This window comes from Oryctolagus cuniculus, chromosome 6, assembly GCF_964237555.1.
Source record: "Oryctolagus cuniculus chromosome 6, mOryCun1.1, whole genome shotgun sequence".
Lineage (NCBI taxonomy): Eukaryota > Metazoa > Chordata > Mammalia > Lagomorpha > Leporidae > Oryctolagus > Oryctolagus cuniculus.
The window spans coordinates 118,464,140-118,481,186 of NC_091437.1; the positions used below are offsets into that span (position 1 = coordinate 118,464,140).

At 37.2% G+C, this 17,047-nt stretch overlaps 1 long non-coding RNA gene across 1 annotated transcript in view; it reads left to right on the plus strand.

Annotated features, from left to right (window-relative positions):
• LOC127490593 (uncharacterized) overlaps positions 1-10,836 on the plus strand; it is a 61,108-nt gene extending 50,272 nt beyond the window's left edge. The window contains exon 3 of the long non-coding RNA XR_007918649.2: positions 10,585-10,836. This is a non-coding gene — a long non-coding RNA (uncharacterized lncRNA). The remainder of the gene's footprint in view (positions 1-10,584) is intronic.
• Positions 10,837-17,047: the final 6,211 nt, after the last annotated feature.

Sequence of the window (17,047 nt, forward strand, 5' to 3'; positions counted from 1 at the left end):
TTGTTATTTTGTATTTCAAGATTCCAGTTACCCCTGTCAATGACTGAGAAATAACACAACAGATTTTGTAGTTAAAGTGAGAATATTTCCCTGTCGAAAATTGCCTGTTTTTATTATTGTAGGAATTGGTCCACTGAACTTAGCTCAGCCTCCAAGGTCTCAGCAAGAATGCTATGATTAATGAGGTAGCCATTAATGTCAGTAGATTGAACAACCAAAATCTGATTATATTAAAGTGCTTCCCAAACATTAGGGTCACATTAACAGTTTATTGAAACAAGCTGATAAAATTTAAAATGGTCATCTAATTCCCTTGGGTTCCTAATTGTTGCATGATAAATCACTCTGTAGAGAAATCTATTACAATGTTCCAAATGAGAAAATGTAATTTACTGTACCATTACTAGGGTGTTTGAAGCACTTCAGTTCTTTAGCAGGAGGATTTTGCTAGAATCAGAAAAATAAGTTCAGTTTTTTTTAAAGGTTCTGGCCCTGAATAAAACCTCTTAATGATAAATCTTCCAACTATGAATTGAGTAAGAAAAAATGACGCATTTTATGAGCCTACATTATGTAAAAACAAATTACATTAAAGTTCCTTCTGAGTCGATTACTAAAAGTTCAGCGTGAATGAGCCTTTATTGATGCTCATCTACTCTTTAGAAGGAAATCACTGCAGAAATCAGCTCACCGTATAAACCAGTAGAAACATTTCTTTACTGCAGAAGTCTGGTCAAGTTCCCTACAGAGATTAATGTCTCTGCTTTGAAAGATAATTTTCGAGGGTCCAAGCAGAATAAGTGAAATCTTTGCCAGTTTTAGCTTCTGATCATTTAACCCCTGAATGTATTATTTCCAGGAATGGCCCAACAGTTTCATATATTGTTAAGTAGCTGAGACCATGTCGTCATTTATTCCTGGAAAAACCACTGGCCACGTGAGGGGAGGAGGAGGTGAGCATTTCTGGGAATGGCCTGAAAAGTTGATGACCCCAATTGTTTTGATATAGCAGATGACACAGTTAAAGGAAAGGCATATAAGCAAGTGCAAATAATGGGAAATTCTTAATCAATGTATTTCTCACAGAGAGGAACTATTCTGGTCTTGAGGCTGTAATTTGCTAGAATTTTTATTCAAATTTAAAGAAAAAATGTTTTCAGGAGCATTGCCTTGACCCTCTCTTCTCCCCCATCAGAGTGAGTTTGGAGCCTTTCTCCACACACCCCTAAATTAACTATAAATCTTTTAATAAAGCACTCATCAAACCATATTGTAGCAATTTATAGAAGTGCATGACCTACTAGTTCTTCAAGGACAGTGATTATACTCTGAAACTGTTTTATTCCAAATCCTGTCATAAAGTCAGATGTATAATGAATGGTCAAGAAATACTTTGAATGAATAATGGATGAGAAAATAAACAAATGAATCTTCAAATGGCTAATTCACATTTTTATTTCCCTAGTAACTCCATTTTTATTTCCCCAGTAACTCCATGGTTATTTTACAAGTCTAAATTTGTGATCAGGATGTCTCTAAAAGTCCTTCTATGACTTATTTTTAATCATATGTTTAATCAGAAATAATTACTTTGGAATCCCTGCTCCTTATTTGCCTATATCATACAACCAGGAAAGACTTAATGGAATGAGTATTGCTTGGCATTACTACATCCATTATATTTTTTTTCTTTTCTTTTCTTTTTTTTATTATTATTATTATTATTATTTTGACAGGCAGAGTTAGACAGTGAGAGAGAGACAGAGAGAAAGGTCTTCCTTTTCCGTTGGTTCACCCCTCAATGGCCACTGCGGCCGGCGCACCACACTGATCTGAATCCAGGAGCCAGGTGCTTCTCCTGGTCTCCCATGGGGTGCAGGGCCCAAGTACTTGGGCCATCTTCCACTGCCCTCCCGGGCCACAGCAGAGAGCTGGCCTGGAAGAGGGGCAACCGGGACAGAATCCGGCGCCCCAACCAGGACTAAAACTTGGTGTGCCGGCACCACAGGTGGAGGATTAACCTATTGAGCCACAGCACCGACCCATCCATTGTATTTTAAAAACTCAGAAAGAGTTGTCCATGAGTGAGCTATATTTTTAGGTGTCTGGATATGGACATAAAGGCAGCTATCAATGCATGGAGTTATGGTTTCAGTTCCAGCCTGGATGGGCCTGAGGATGAACTTTTGAGAAAGCATAGTCATTGGAAAGACTGATTGGGCCATCTGAAAAATGGTGACAACTAATTCACAAATTACTACTTATATTTTATTTGTCCCAAAGAAAGTTCATATACACCTATTCCATCTGTTAAACTGTTTTTATGAGTGTCCAGGTGTTTCTTGCCAATATCATTTGGATCTTAGTATCTTAACTTGAAGAAGAAATGACAGGAGAAAAATGATAAGAAGAAAAGAACTCAATTTCCACACATACAGAGAATTACTTTAGGTAAAAATGAATGAATCACAAATATTCCTTACTTAAAAGTATTTCATTTTTTCATAGGCAATTTTTATAACAATAAAATATCTATATTAAATCTCAAAATTAAATGTTTCTGTGATCCACAGCTTACAGAGCTGATCACTCAAGTAGCTGAAAAGTCTGCAGAATTTAAAAGGCTACATAATTTTCTTTGTACTTCAGAGAAGAATATTCTTTGTCAGAGTGTGAATATTTAAGACATCTTTTTTTTCATATGCTAACATCCTGCCCTTCATATTTTTAAATTTGAACTGACATAATGCTAACCTATTTCAATTACATTGTTGACCATTAGCGTTCATTTTTGGTAACTTCATGGCTTGTTCCCTTCACTTCCATCAATTCTGCACTCATATTCATTCTTATTGAAAAGCCTTTCCTTACCATCTCCCTAAAATAGCATTTCTTCATCACTCCAGCCTCATATCCTTTCCAAAAATTTGCCCTAAGAACAATAGATAAGCTATTTTTTGTGTTACTATCAACTTTGTCCCACCTTAATATAAGCTCTCTGAAACTTAGAGGTTTATTATTTATACATAGCTACAACCCAAGTGCCTATACCAGTGACTGACAACTTAGGTGCTCCATAAGATTTGTAGAATAAATAAAATAGAGGGAACCAAAGTTTAGTTACAATGTTCTCTTCTATTTTTCTGGAGAACCCATAATTTATTGAATTTGGAATGCAGACTTTGGAATAAGATCAGATTTTCTTTATAAAAGTTAATAGGACAGGCCTAGGACCACTCATTTTTACATCAGTTTTATTGAGCAACATTTTTATAGTAATCTGAATTACATCAGTCCTTATGAGACTTTAATACCCATTGAATTGAAATAGATATTGAGGCCAGCACTGCGGCTCACTTGGCTAATCCTCCGCCTGCGGCGCTGGTACCCCGGGCTCTAGTCCGGGTAGGGCACTGGATTCTGTCCCGATTGCTCCTCTTCCAGTCCAGCTCTCTGCTGTGGCCTGGGAAGGCAGTGGAGGATGGTCCAAGTGCTTGGGCCCTGCACCCGCATAGGAGACCAGGAGGAAGCACCTGGCTTCTGGCTTTAGATCGGCACAGCACGCCGGCCGTAGCAGCCATTTTGGGGGTGAACCAAAGGAAAGAATACCTTTCTCTCTCTCTCTATCTCTCTCACTGTCTAACTCTGCCTGTCAAAAAAAAAGGAAAAAGAAAAAAAAAAGAAATAGATATTGAGCATCGAGATGGAAAATGGGAAACAAAGGTCCTGAATAATCCATAAAAAGAATTTTCTCTGTATTAGGCCTCCATTGGGCTGGATACATTTCAAACTCCTTCATTCTTAATATTTTTTTCTTTTTCATATTTATGGACCCCAACACTTAGAGAAAGAGGTTGACATTATCTGCAGAAGTTAAGGAGTTAACATTAATTAAAGGAAGTTAAGGCCGGCGCCGCGGCTCACTAGGCTAATCCTCCGCCTAGCGGCTCCGGCACACCGGGTTCTAGTCCCGGTCGGGGCGCCGGATTCTGTCCCGGTTGCCCCTCTTCCAGGCCAGCCCTCTGCTGTGGCCAGGGAGTGCAGTGGAGGATGGCCCAGGTGCTTGGGCCCTGCACCCCCATGGGAGACCAGGAAAAGCACCTGGCTCCTGGCTCCTGCCATCGGATCAGCGCGGTGCGCCGGCCGCAGCGCGCCGGCCGCGCCGGCCATTGGAGGGTGAACCAACGGCAAAGGAAGACCTTTCTCTCTGTCTCTCTCTCTCACTGTCCACTCTGCCTGTCAAAAAAAAAAAAAAAAAAATTAAAGGAAGTTAAGGGGTTAACATTATACATTGCTCAAAAGGACAAGTGAGGCCAGGACTCAATTACCCCCTACACCTGTGATTCTTATCTCCAGTGCAACCCAAGAGCACACACCATGATTCTGACAGCAAATGGAAAAGAAGTCAGGCAAATTTATAATAGTGGGATATCTCTGATCTCAGTGACCATTCATTAAGATAAAGTGTACACACCCTGTCTGAATGAAATTCTTCTTTTTGAATCTTAACTACCTTCATTAGGTAGATAGGTAGGTAGGTAGATAGGTAGATAGGTAGAAGATACATAATACTTACATGCATACATAGGTAAATAGAAAAATCATTGGGGATTACACTCAGTTTCCTTGATATAGAGCGATTTTTCCATAGATTCAGCCATCACTTGAATTTCCTCTTCTGTGAGTTACATGTTCATATTCTTAGTATTCTATTTTTGTATTGCATATTTATATATCTACTTGTTGAAGTTCTTTGTATATTCTGAATACAAATCCTAGATGGTTTGTGGACTGAAAAATATCTTCTCTCTTTTCACCTTATTTCTGGCATCTTTTGATGGACAAATGCTTTGCTCTCATATAGCAAATTAACTGAGAATTTCATTTGAGGCTTATGTTTTTTAAGTCATGTTTAAGGGGCTGGCACTGTGGCATAGTGGTTGAAGCTGCCGCCTGCAGTGCCAGCATCTCATCTGGGCGCCGGTCCAAGTCCCGGCTGCTCCACTTCCAATCCAGCTCTCTGCTTTGGCCTGGGAAAGCAGTGGAGGATAGCCCAAGTGCTTGGGCCCCTACACCCACTTGTGAGACCTGGAAGAAGCTCCTGGCTTCGGATCGACACAGCTCCAGCCTTTGTGGCCAACTGGGAAGTGAACCAGCAGATGGAAGATCTTTCCCTCTCTCTCTCTCAATCTCTCTCTCCCTCTCTCTCTCTCTCTGCCTATCCTTCTCTCTCTGTGTAGCTCTGACTTTCAAATAAATCTATTTTAAAAAGTCATATTTGGCTGGCGCCATGGCTCACTAGGCTAATCCTCCTCCTTGCGGCGCCGGCACACTGGGTTCTAGTCCCGGTCGGGGCGCTGGATTCTGTCCCAGTTGCCCCTCTTCCAGGCCAGCTCTCTGCTATGGCCAGGGAGTGCAGTGGAGGATGACCCAAGTCCTTGGGCCCTGCACCCCATGGGAGACCAGGATAAGCACCTGGCTCCTGGCTTCAGATCAGCGCGGTGCACCGGCCACAGCGCGCCAGCCGTGGCGGCCATTGGAAGGTGAACCAACGGCAAAAGGAAGACCTTTCTCTCTGTCTCTGTCTCTCTCTTTCACTGTCCACTCTGCCTGTCAAAAAAAAAGTCATATTTAAGAATTCTTCCATGCTCTAAGATTACAAAGAATTAAGCCACCTCCCATTACAATCCTATCCTTGTCACAGTCTGCTGTTTCCTCCTCCATCCCTACTGACTTTGTCTCTGAAGCACTTACAATTTCTAACACACTTTGTAATTTATTTGTCTTTCTCGGTAGGTTCTATGTGTGTTTCCTAATAACAGTGTATCTGTATGTTATTTTCATTGATGTATCCCTAATACCTAGAAATGTGATTGGTTTAACAAATGTTCATAATTAACAAGTGTCTTTTGGAAAACTTTCTAATCTTTCCCTTATATACTTAGATCTTTAAATTTCTGGGAATTAATTTTTTGTGTATGGAATAGAATTTACTTTCATGTTTTCCAAATGGATAATAAATTGTCCAAACATCATTTGTTCAAGAACAACAAAATTGAAAAATGCATGGCACTTCTTTATATATACATATTTTATGAATTATATTTTTATGAATTATATTCACAAGAATATAAGTTCCAAGAAACCAAGGACTCTCCTTTGTTATCTGCCCTACAGTCAGTGCTCACAAATATGCTTAACAAAATGGAATATTATACAAAAAATAAGAACAAAAATAATCTATAGCTACATATATCAACACAAATATGACAAATATAATATTGGGTAAAAGTTAAATGTTGAAGAGGACCTAACATGTGATTCCAATTCCATATAAGGTATAAAAGATGTAGTGACTAACAGGAAACAATTGGAAAGCTTCTGGTTTGCTGATAATGTTTTTATTCCTTATCTGGTTATGAATTAATTCAATAAAAAAATTTGAAGGTATGCTAAATATTTATTGTAAACTTCTACTCCATTCCATCGCTTTGTCCATAGGCATTACTACCTACACCAGAATGCATTAATTACTAAACTTTGAGTCTTCACATCCAAGAGCAGAGTCTGAGTTTTCCGTCTTGTTATTATTTATCAAATTTATATTAGCCAAAGTAATCAAGCATATATTATGCTTTTTCTATACAAACTATATGACAGATAATTAAATAATAAAGACATTTTTCTTCTTATATAAGCATTCTTGCTAATTATGGAGAATAATTATGATTACAGCATTAGAGTATCACTGTTTTGCAATCTGTAATATATTAATGTATCTAGACATGATCACGAATCACCAATTGCTGCTAGTATTTCAAAGGGAGAAGCAAAGAGACATTATGGCATTCTGAATAGAATGGCACATAGGAAGTAGCCTTGCTTAAAGAGAGACCGTAGAAGGAAGGAAGGAAGGAGGGTAGGAGGGAGGGAGGGAAGGAAGGAAGAAGGAGGGAAGGAAGGAAAGCATGCAAGCAAGAAAGGGAATAGAGAGGAAAAGAGAATAAAAGAAAACAAAGAAGGAAGAAATTGTACCTGAATATTACTAAGTCTTTATATACACTATCAATCTACAGGAAATGTAGAGGGTAAAAAATGTTAAACTACACCATAGGATACAATTAGCGATGTCCACACTGTGAGAAACTGTTAGAAGCCTTTTTTCTTCAATAAATAAATTACAAGAAGGATAAACTGTTGGCTTATTCCTCCTAATTGCAATGCAGGGTCTTATTTGCATCCTAAAAATGTAAAACAATTATTATATTTATGAAACAATTGTGAATTTTATCACAGAGTTTATGTGACATTACTAAGGTACTTGGGCCTGATGATATAATAGTGGCTAGTTATGATTTTTTTTAGATTTATTTTACTTATTTGAAAGAATTGCAGAGAGAGGGAGAGACATAGAGCGAGATCTTCCATCCACTCGTTCACTCCCAGAATGGCCAGAACTGCTGGAGCAGAGCTGATGTGAAGTCAGGAGCGAGGAGCTTCCTTTGGGTCTCCTATGTGGGTGTAGGGGTCCAAAAAGTTGGATCATCTTCTGCTTTCTCAGGTTCATTAGCAGGGAGCTGGATTGGAAGAGGAGCAGCCAAGTCTCGAACCAGCACCCATATGGGATGCCCGCACTGCAGGCAGGGTCTTCAACCCCCTGCACCACAGTGTCAGTCCCTAGTTGTGATTTTTAGAAAGGATAAGGTAGTTCTTAACCCCTAGAGATGAAGAATATAATTCAATGAAATAAAAAAAAATTGCATTGACTAGTATCAGTCATGTAAATTTTAAAACAGGCTTAGAAAATTATATACATGTACACAATTCTATTTGGATTTTATTAAAATTGTACTGAATGTAAAGATTAATTTTGGAAAAAAAGATTTCTTTATATTTACTTTCCCTATCCTGTTTTGTAGAGCAACTATCCCTCTACTTATTCTCCTTTACTCAAATAATTTTATCTTGTTCTAATGTATCCTTTCAGATTAAGTTTATAATAAATTTTTCTAACCTCAAATCAGAGTTGAAATTTTATTCTATTTATTAATACTTATTAATTTGGGGGAATTAATAAGATATAAACTTCTTCAAAAACATGAGTTTTTATGTTTTATTATTGTGAGGATAAGAAGATAGCACCCCAGTTGACACGTGGGAAGAGGTCAAGAAAACTATTAGTCATGAACTATTAGATACTTTATTATGTTGAATATTACCCATCTCTTGTATTGCTTCAACATATTTATCACAAAGGAGACTGTTGATTGTTTACTAAATGACTTTTTTAGCATTTATGCAGTTACCCTAAACTATTAATTATGTGCTTGGATGAACAAATGACACTGTCGTTACCTGTATTGGAATGTTCAAAAAAACTCAAATTTTTGCATCCTCAATGGCTCTTGTTAAATTTAGGTGTTGTACATCTGCAAATTTTGATATTATACTATACTAAGACTGCAATGAAGGAGATCAGAGTGAAAGGAGAGGAAGTCTGCTGATCATGGATTGCCAGATGAAAATACAGGACAAACAATTAAATTTGACTTACAGATAAGCAAATAATTCTGTAGTCTGTGTATATCCCAAATACTACACAGGTTATTCTTATGCTATAAAATTTTTATTTTTCACCTGAAAATTAAATTTAACTCTGTGTCATATATTTTTGTCTCTTAAATATTCTTATAAAAATGTTTCAGTTAAAGGCATTACAGATGGATAGAAATGAAAGACTTTAAGAAATAGTGATTCTACTGTTGACTTTTTGGACCATTATTCACTAACTCCTTCTAAACAGAGACCGCTGTTACACCTGACTCTTCTCTAAAAAGAAAAGAATTAGAGCCTTCGCTTTGCTTTAATTTCAGTGCTAAACTGTAATGTCCCCAAGGCAGAAGCAGTTATTTTATCATTGTCTTTTCTCAATCTTGAGTTACCGTAGAGCCTTGCATTGAGAGTAATCTTTATAGAAATCAAAGTGCCAGTTAGTAGTTATAAGAAACAGTGCCAATAACAGCATCAAAAACCACAAGAGCCTCTTATAGACTGCTTTTCATACATCCATGTAGAGTTCTCACATTTTAAATTTTATATAATGTGTTTGTCTTATTAAAAATGGAAACAAAGAGAAAGCACTTCTGTCCATTAATCTCCTCCAGGTGCTTCATCCTCTTGTTTTTCTTTCCCAGCTGGTCTTGTATGTTTTGGGTTTTTTTTTTTTTTTAAACCTTCCAGGTCTTGCGTCTTTATCTGTTCCTTGAAACAAAATCAACAATAAAAAAGAAAAAGCCATTAAACCAATGAAAGCAATGCTATGGTTGCTGATTTAAGTAGCACTTCAACTGAATTGAAGCTGTTCTCTTAAATTAAGAAGACTATTGGTTTAGCTGAGGGTCTTATTATCTCTTCTCCAATTGTTGGCAGGTCACAAGTTTGAATTCCAGTCAACCATATAAAGCTACACTTTGACCTTGTATGGCCAATGAACTGTCATTGGGACTAAAATAATTCCATACTCTATCCATTTATCTAACTCAGATAGAAGCTACTAACACAGTGGATGATAATAACGTCTATTAAAAAACAAGTTAGTCTTCCACGTATAAAAACTTTTCCCAGGAATTCTGAAAGAGTATTCTTGCACTGTCAGACCCATGTTTGAGTTCCAAATTTTCACTCATTTGCTCTGTGACCACAGGTAGTTTATTTGACATTGATAAACTTCTGTTTCTTTCTTTATAATAGAGAAAATAATACTTAGCTTTCCAAGCATTATTTGTTGCTGTTAAGAATTTAGAAAAGGCCAGCCTATGTAATTTTTTATGTACAATTACTGGCAGGAATATAAAATAATACAATCACTTCAGTAACCATTTCAAAAGTTACTTACAGCCACCATATTACCTGGTCTTTCCATTCCTAAGTATTTACCCATGAGAATAAAAGAATATATCTATACTAAGACCTGTTCACATTCAGAGCAGCTTTGTTGGTAATAGATAAGATATGGAAACAACCCAAATGTCCATTAGTGGGTGAACTGATGAACAATTTGTGATATATTAATGCATTGTACTACTACTCAGCAATAAAATAGAATTTAATGATACATGCAACAACATGATGAATCTCAAGATAATTATGTTGACTACAAAAAATGAGAATCATGCTGTATGGTTCCATTTATACAAGATTCTGGGAAATGCACACTAATGTATAACAACAAAAAGCACATTAGTGCTTCCCTGAGCTTGGGAGTAGTAGGAAGAAACAAATAGAGGAGGCCTAGGTAAATTTAGGGGTGAGTGATGCAATTGTACAAGGGAGCACCAAAAATTTTATGGGAAATAGAATGTAAAATATATATTTTGGTGCAAAAAAAATGAAACATGCATAGTTTTCTCACAATTCACATTTTCTAAGAAGTTTTGGAAGACCTCCTCATATATAACCTGATATAGTGATAGTTTCACAGGTATACCCACATCAAGATCATCAAAATACAATCTCAGAGCCAGCATTGTGGTGTAGCAGGTTAAGCCACTGGTTTAATTCCCTGTTATTCCATTTTTGATCCAGCTCCTTGCTGATGGCTTGGGAAAGAAAAGGAGGATGGCCCAAGTTCTTGGGCCCCGCACCCATGTGGGAGACTCAGAAGACGCTCTGGCTTTAGCCTGGCCCTGCTCTGGCCTTTGTGGTCATTTGTGAAGTGAACCAGTGATGAAAGACCTTTCTCTCTCTCTCTCTCTCTCTCTCTCTCTCTCTCTCTCCCCTCTACCCTCACCTCACTCACTCATTCTTTCAAATAAAAAAAAAAAATCATGAATCAAATACGTTCTCTAGAATGCTCATCTTAATGTATTTCAATAAAGTTGAAAGTAAAAAATGCAAATGAAGGGGATATTATTATTACTAATTAACTCAAAAGTAATATCCGAAAGTAAAACTATTCTTTTATTTGTCTATGAAAAATCAGGATGTTAATTCCTGTATAAGTAGGATTTTCTTTGTCTCTGTTCTATTTTCCCCCTCCCAAAAAACTTATTAGTATCAATTTTTATTTAAAGTTTTTCAAATATGTCTAATTTATTATTATAATTCTTTGTAAAAACTAAAATTCATATTACATGTACATATATGTAGACATTCCACTTTAATATACTAATATTAATCTCATATTTGTTACCTGTATTTCTTCATATGTTTTCTTTTCCATCATAAAAGAATTACATTATACTCTATTAGAATTGAATATCTTGCTACCTGGCCTACTGCTGATATTCAGAAATCTTTCACAAACTGTGGTGAAACCTAAATCACCTCTTCTAGTTTACCCAGCATCCTTGCTCTCCCTCTTTATACACAAAATAGCTTTTGCCAATAATTTTTAACTCCTGATCTTTGACCTCTAACAATACCATGAAGACTGTGACTTCTTCCTCCTGCCTCATAAATGGTGAGCAGAATGGCTCACTATCTCCATTTGCCTTTCTCAACAGCAAAAATTGCCAAGGAACATGACAGATGATATGTGGTGGATCACACCGACAAATAACATGGAATGCCTAACTCTCTTAAAAAACTTGCTTAAGAGATGCTAAGAGTAAGTTATTATGCTTAAGGGAAAAAACAGTTGAATTATGGAAGGAAGAAAAGTAAAGAAGTAGCAATAAACAAAAGGGAATGTGGCCACATTCTATCAGTTCTGAAGGTACTAATAAGCCTGATACATGAATTACTTTATGAAATCCTATCTTTCAACAGGATTGTGTTCCTAACTGCTAACCCTTCCTGCTCTCCCATGCTCACCCAATGTGTATACAACAGTAAGAGAAATAAAGAAACGCTTGTATATCAGCTTGAACCCTTTCAATGGCTCTGCATTACTTCCATCCAGGGCCTCTGTGTCCTCACATGTTCTTTTCCTGCTGCCTTCTCCACCCTTACTTTGCACTGACTCTTCCCCTCTTTCACCATGCTCTAAGAACCATTACTGTATTTAAACCGTGCCATGTTTCCCTCTCCGCCTAATAATATTTATCCATAGAGTTCTCCACACACCCCCAATTCTTCTGTGGCCAATTCTAGATAATCCTTCGGGTCTTAGTTTATTGGTATTGCCATGGGGCCTTTGTAAAGTGCCAACATAAATACTCTTTGGAAAATTGTAAAATGTACTTCTCACTTCTGGCATTTGCATATTTTTTAAATTGCATGGGTTTGTATAGTTATTTGTTCACTCTCTTTTACCATATCCATCATATGAAGAATTTATGGTTAATCTTTGTTAGTTTGAATCTTGCTTTTTTCTATTTTTAAAATTTTGTATTCTCCATTATATTCATACCCTTTAGTACAGTGGTGACTGGCACATAGTGGATGCTAAAAAAGTATTTAAGGGGTGAATACATTAATGAGGAGGAGGAAACTAATGCTGTGAAATAAACTCTTACTCAGAGACCTTAAATTTCCAAATTCATCCTTCATTATTCATAGAAGAGGAGAAAACAACAACAACAAGAGTGGTAAAATCAAGGAAAGAACTAGATACTAAGTCCATGCCATTAAATAAGCTTCATTATGTATATAGGTACACAGAAAATATATTTAGCTACATTTTACATTTAAAATCTGAGTACCTGGTTAGAGTCAATACTGCTCGTATTAAATTAATAATCCTAGACCTTTAGTTTCCTGATCCTTGTTGCATTGCTACTGTGCCCTTGGTCATACCTGTTAAGCATACCTGTGATCTCAGCAATAACTATGGTGGACAGTTCTATGCACACTGTCAATCTCCTGACTCAGATTTTTCCTTCAAGTCTATTCCCCAAGACAAGAATCTTACCCAGTCCTGGTGCTGGTTTAGTCTACAAATGATGGGGAGTTATTACCACTGGGGCCTCTATCAAACAATGGGTGATAGAGTCAGTGGATAAATGCCCATATCTTCTGGGGACAATTTGGAGACATTTTCTTCACTGCCTTTATAAAGTTGCCAGAGACCTCAGAATCAGCCCTTAAGGCATTTGGATCTGGCTAAAAAGCCCATGAGAGTTTCACAGGCATGGAAAACCAAGACACTGTGGCAGAAAATGACATAAATGAAAGATCTCTGTGAGTGAGATCCAGGTGAAAATAAGGGCCCATCAAAGAAGGAGGTACATTTCTCTGAAGGGAAGAGAGAACTTCCACTTTGATTATGGCCTTGTCTAAATAAGATCAAAGTTTGTGAACTCAAGAGGCTTCCCTAGCCTTGGCAGCTCATGACAAGAGCCTTGGGTGATTACTGACGTCAAAGATAAGAGTGTCAATTGTTAAATCAACAACAGGAATCATTGTGCACTTGTTCCCCATGTAGGACCTCTGTCCTTAATGTGTTGGACTATGAGAATTAACGGTAAAACCAATCTTCAAACAGTACTTTTTACTTCGTGTGTCTGTGTGGGTGCAAACTGTTTATTAAATCTTTACTCAGTATAGAGTTGATCTTCTGTATATAAAGATAATTAAAAATGAATCTTAATGGCGAATGGGATGGGAGAGGGAGCAGAAGATGGGATGGTTTGTGGATGGGCGGGTGGTTATGGGGGGAAGAACCACTATAATGCAAAAGTTGTACTTTTGAAATTTATATTTATTAAATAAAACTTTTCTATAAAAAAAAAATAAAGTCGCCAGAGGTTCTAACCCCACCATCCTCAGTGATGAAACCTCAATATCCATTCCTCCCTTTGTTGTCTTATTGCCCATGCTTGCTTCTCAAATTCACTTCTCTTATTAACTACCTGTACCCTAGTCCTTGATTTAGGCTCTGCTTTTGGGGAAATCAGAATTAGGACATCATAATTTATTCGTTTATTTAAGTATTTAGTGTGGTCAAAACTGGATCAGGGAGCAAAAATTAAATAGAATGCTGTTATCCTTCAGAAATTCACATCTTAATGGAGATATAGAGAAATATGAAAATAATTAATTCTAAAATAACCTTTGTGGAAAATAAAATATGGAACTACTGTTTTGGAGAGAATCAAGGAGAATTGAAAATATCACAAAGATGATTTTTGAGAGGTCTTTTGAAGGTAGAATAGAAGTTTATCAATAAAATAAAGGCATAGAAAAAAGCCATAAGGGATAGCAGGTTCAAAAACACACGTTGAGTCAAAGAGAGGCATATGTTAAAAAAATAATGAAACAATTTGTTTAGCTACTAGGGTTGGAATTGTCAGAGGACAGTGATGCAGGCAGCAAAGTGACAAATGCCAGGATGAAGGTTTCAAGGGTAATTCCAAGTTTTTTCCTATAACAATGAGTCAGCATCAGAAGTTTTTAAACAGGGCAGTTACAGAATCAAATCTGAGTTATAAAAAGATATTCCTGGTAGCCATGAAGAGAAGTATTGAATTGGAATTGGAAAAAACAAACCAAAACAAACAAAAAAAAAAAAACTGGAGACAGAAAACAGTATAAAGATCATACCAGTGAGAATGGAGAAGAGAATTCATAAGATAGAGTACAGCAAAACTGAATGTTGAATGTCTTAGGCATTCCAAATCTATGCAGGGTTGTCTGTTTTTAGATAGGCACCCCCATCCCTCCACAGTTATCTAATATTTGCTCCTATATGCTTAACCTACTTGGATGAACTTATCAGTTCCCATTCATTAAGTCAGTGGTACCATTTGAGATGAAAATTTTGCACGTAAGAAGTTTATTGGGACCACTGTGGTTGAGTGAGAGGAGTAGGGTTGAGTAGAGGGAAGATTTGTAGTGCGATATACTCACACAGGGAGAGCTCAAGAGCCAAGATGGTCTGAGTTGTCCTCTTCTGGTGCAAGGGGGCAGGGCCTATAGGCCTGTCACCATAGTTCAGTCTCTGGATGTGGGCTGCCTAGAGAAGTGACCTTGGTCATAGAGGCTAATGGCTGCTCAGAACAACCCCTAGAATGGGACTCAACTGAATGCATCAGCTTCCAACACTCCTGAACTTTGCGGAATTAATGCCAAGTCCTGAAAGGGTGTGTGTGTGTAGAAGGAAGAGGAATGTCAATGGCACACCATAGAGTTCCCTGTGAGTCATATAATCTTTTCATGTTGAGATCCTGGTAAGTTTCAACAAGACAAGTCCTTATTATTATTATTATCTGTTTATTTGAAGACTTGTTTACTCCCCAATTGCACCAAAACAGCCAAGGATAGACCAGGCTGAAACTAGGAGCTGGAAATTCAATCCGGGTCTCCCATGTGGGTGACAGGGACTCAAGTATTTGAGCCATCACCCACTGCCTCCAAGACTGTGCATTAGCAGGAAACTAGAATTGCAAGGAGATTCAGGACTATGTGATATAGGATGTAGGTGTCCCAAGCACTATTTTAATCACTGAATCAACTACATCAACAAGGCCTGCTCTAATATGGGACACCCCAAGCTTGGTACCACTAGCGTGTATCCAACATTTCAAAACAAAAAGCAAAATAAAGTCCTCCTTTAGGAGATTGTTTTGTTGTTGTTATTTAGGAGATGAACTGAATATGGGATTACTAGAATATGTGAATTCTGTTTTCCATGGAATATGTTGCCAAAGAATTAGGAAAAAGCATCTAAAATTGTATAGGGAATGGCATTAAGAAGCTCCCTTGACAGAAATTGCCCCTTGTTTTAAGTTACTGCCAAACAGTGCCCAGCTCAGGTACTGAAAAGACAAGTTTTAAAATGTCACTAAGTCTACTGCAATGGCCAATAGGCACCCATAGTCAGCAGCTGCCTCACCATAAGTAAATAACCAGAACAGAGTGTTTTTCTCTCACTCTGGTGACTGAGAAACAGCACTGTAAGACAATATAATGCAGCATTGGCACGAACCACCCTCCACCACCTCATACCAAAATAAAATCCTCATACAGTTGCTACAAAGAAGCATGTAATTCATTATGTTTTTAAAGAATTCTGTTCTGGTTTACTAATTTTCAAGGAATTTCCACTTAAAATTTGAAAACACACTATTCTTCTGAGACATGCCTTTCCAGAGAGTCTCTTCTTCATCTTCTTCTAAAAGCCATTCTTTGGGGGCATTTTCAAACTCTGATTCAGGGTATCAATAAATGTCTACTAATAATTTGGTGCAGAAAGAAAAGCATATTTGAGACTTTGTTTTCCTAAACATTTATTTCAAATACTACATTTTCACAGTGGTTTTAATCCTAATGTCATCCTTAAAATAAATCATTATGTGTACTTCATGTGATCTTTTCAGAATGCAATAAAACAGATTGTTTTTAATGGCTGTTCCAGCAATGAAAAATATCTGTGTTAGGTGGAAACAACAAATTGATGCTTTTTCAATTCCTTTTAATGGCACGAGGATCTTTGCAACCTGCTGTGAAAAATATTCTCTTAATGATAGGCCTGTGGCACAACTTAAGGAGTCATCAAGAAATAAATGCGCCGCTGTCTGGTTGGCAGCTTGGTGTCCCTTAATTGAAGTGTTATAAGATTCTGTGCAGAGGAAGCCTCCAGGGTTTCATAGCTAAATGGCACGGACACCTCTGATGAGACATGCAGATGAAGATGTGTCAATACAATCTTCACCAATTTGCCGTAATAGCAGGGACTGATTAATTTTATAACCACGGGTGCTTCTATTAGCTAACCTAAGGAATGATTTAGACTTTATTAAGCGACTTATTTCTATCTCTTTTCAAGAGACTACTGCAACATAGTTTATCTCTGAGTGCTACACTGTGGCACATTTTCTAATAAGGATTCTAAATTTATTATTAAAGAAAAGATCATGAGCTTGCCTTCACTTACAGCAGGCTTAATGGTAGCGACTTTGTGTGACTGCTAGTGTCTCAGATGCACTTCAGCAAACTTGGAGTTTCTCAAAAATAAACTAGCTTCCTATTTGAAGCAATTGAGTTGGCAGCTCTTATATACATTTTTAATGTACAAAAAAAATTAGTTACTGAATAAAAAGTATGTGGATGTATATTTTTATCTTTTCCTTGATATGAAATTGCTTTAATATTTTATCATAATTGC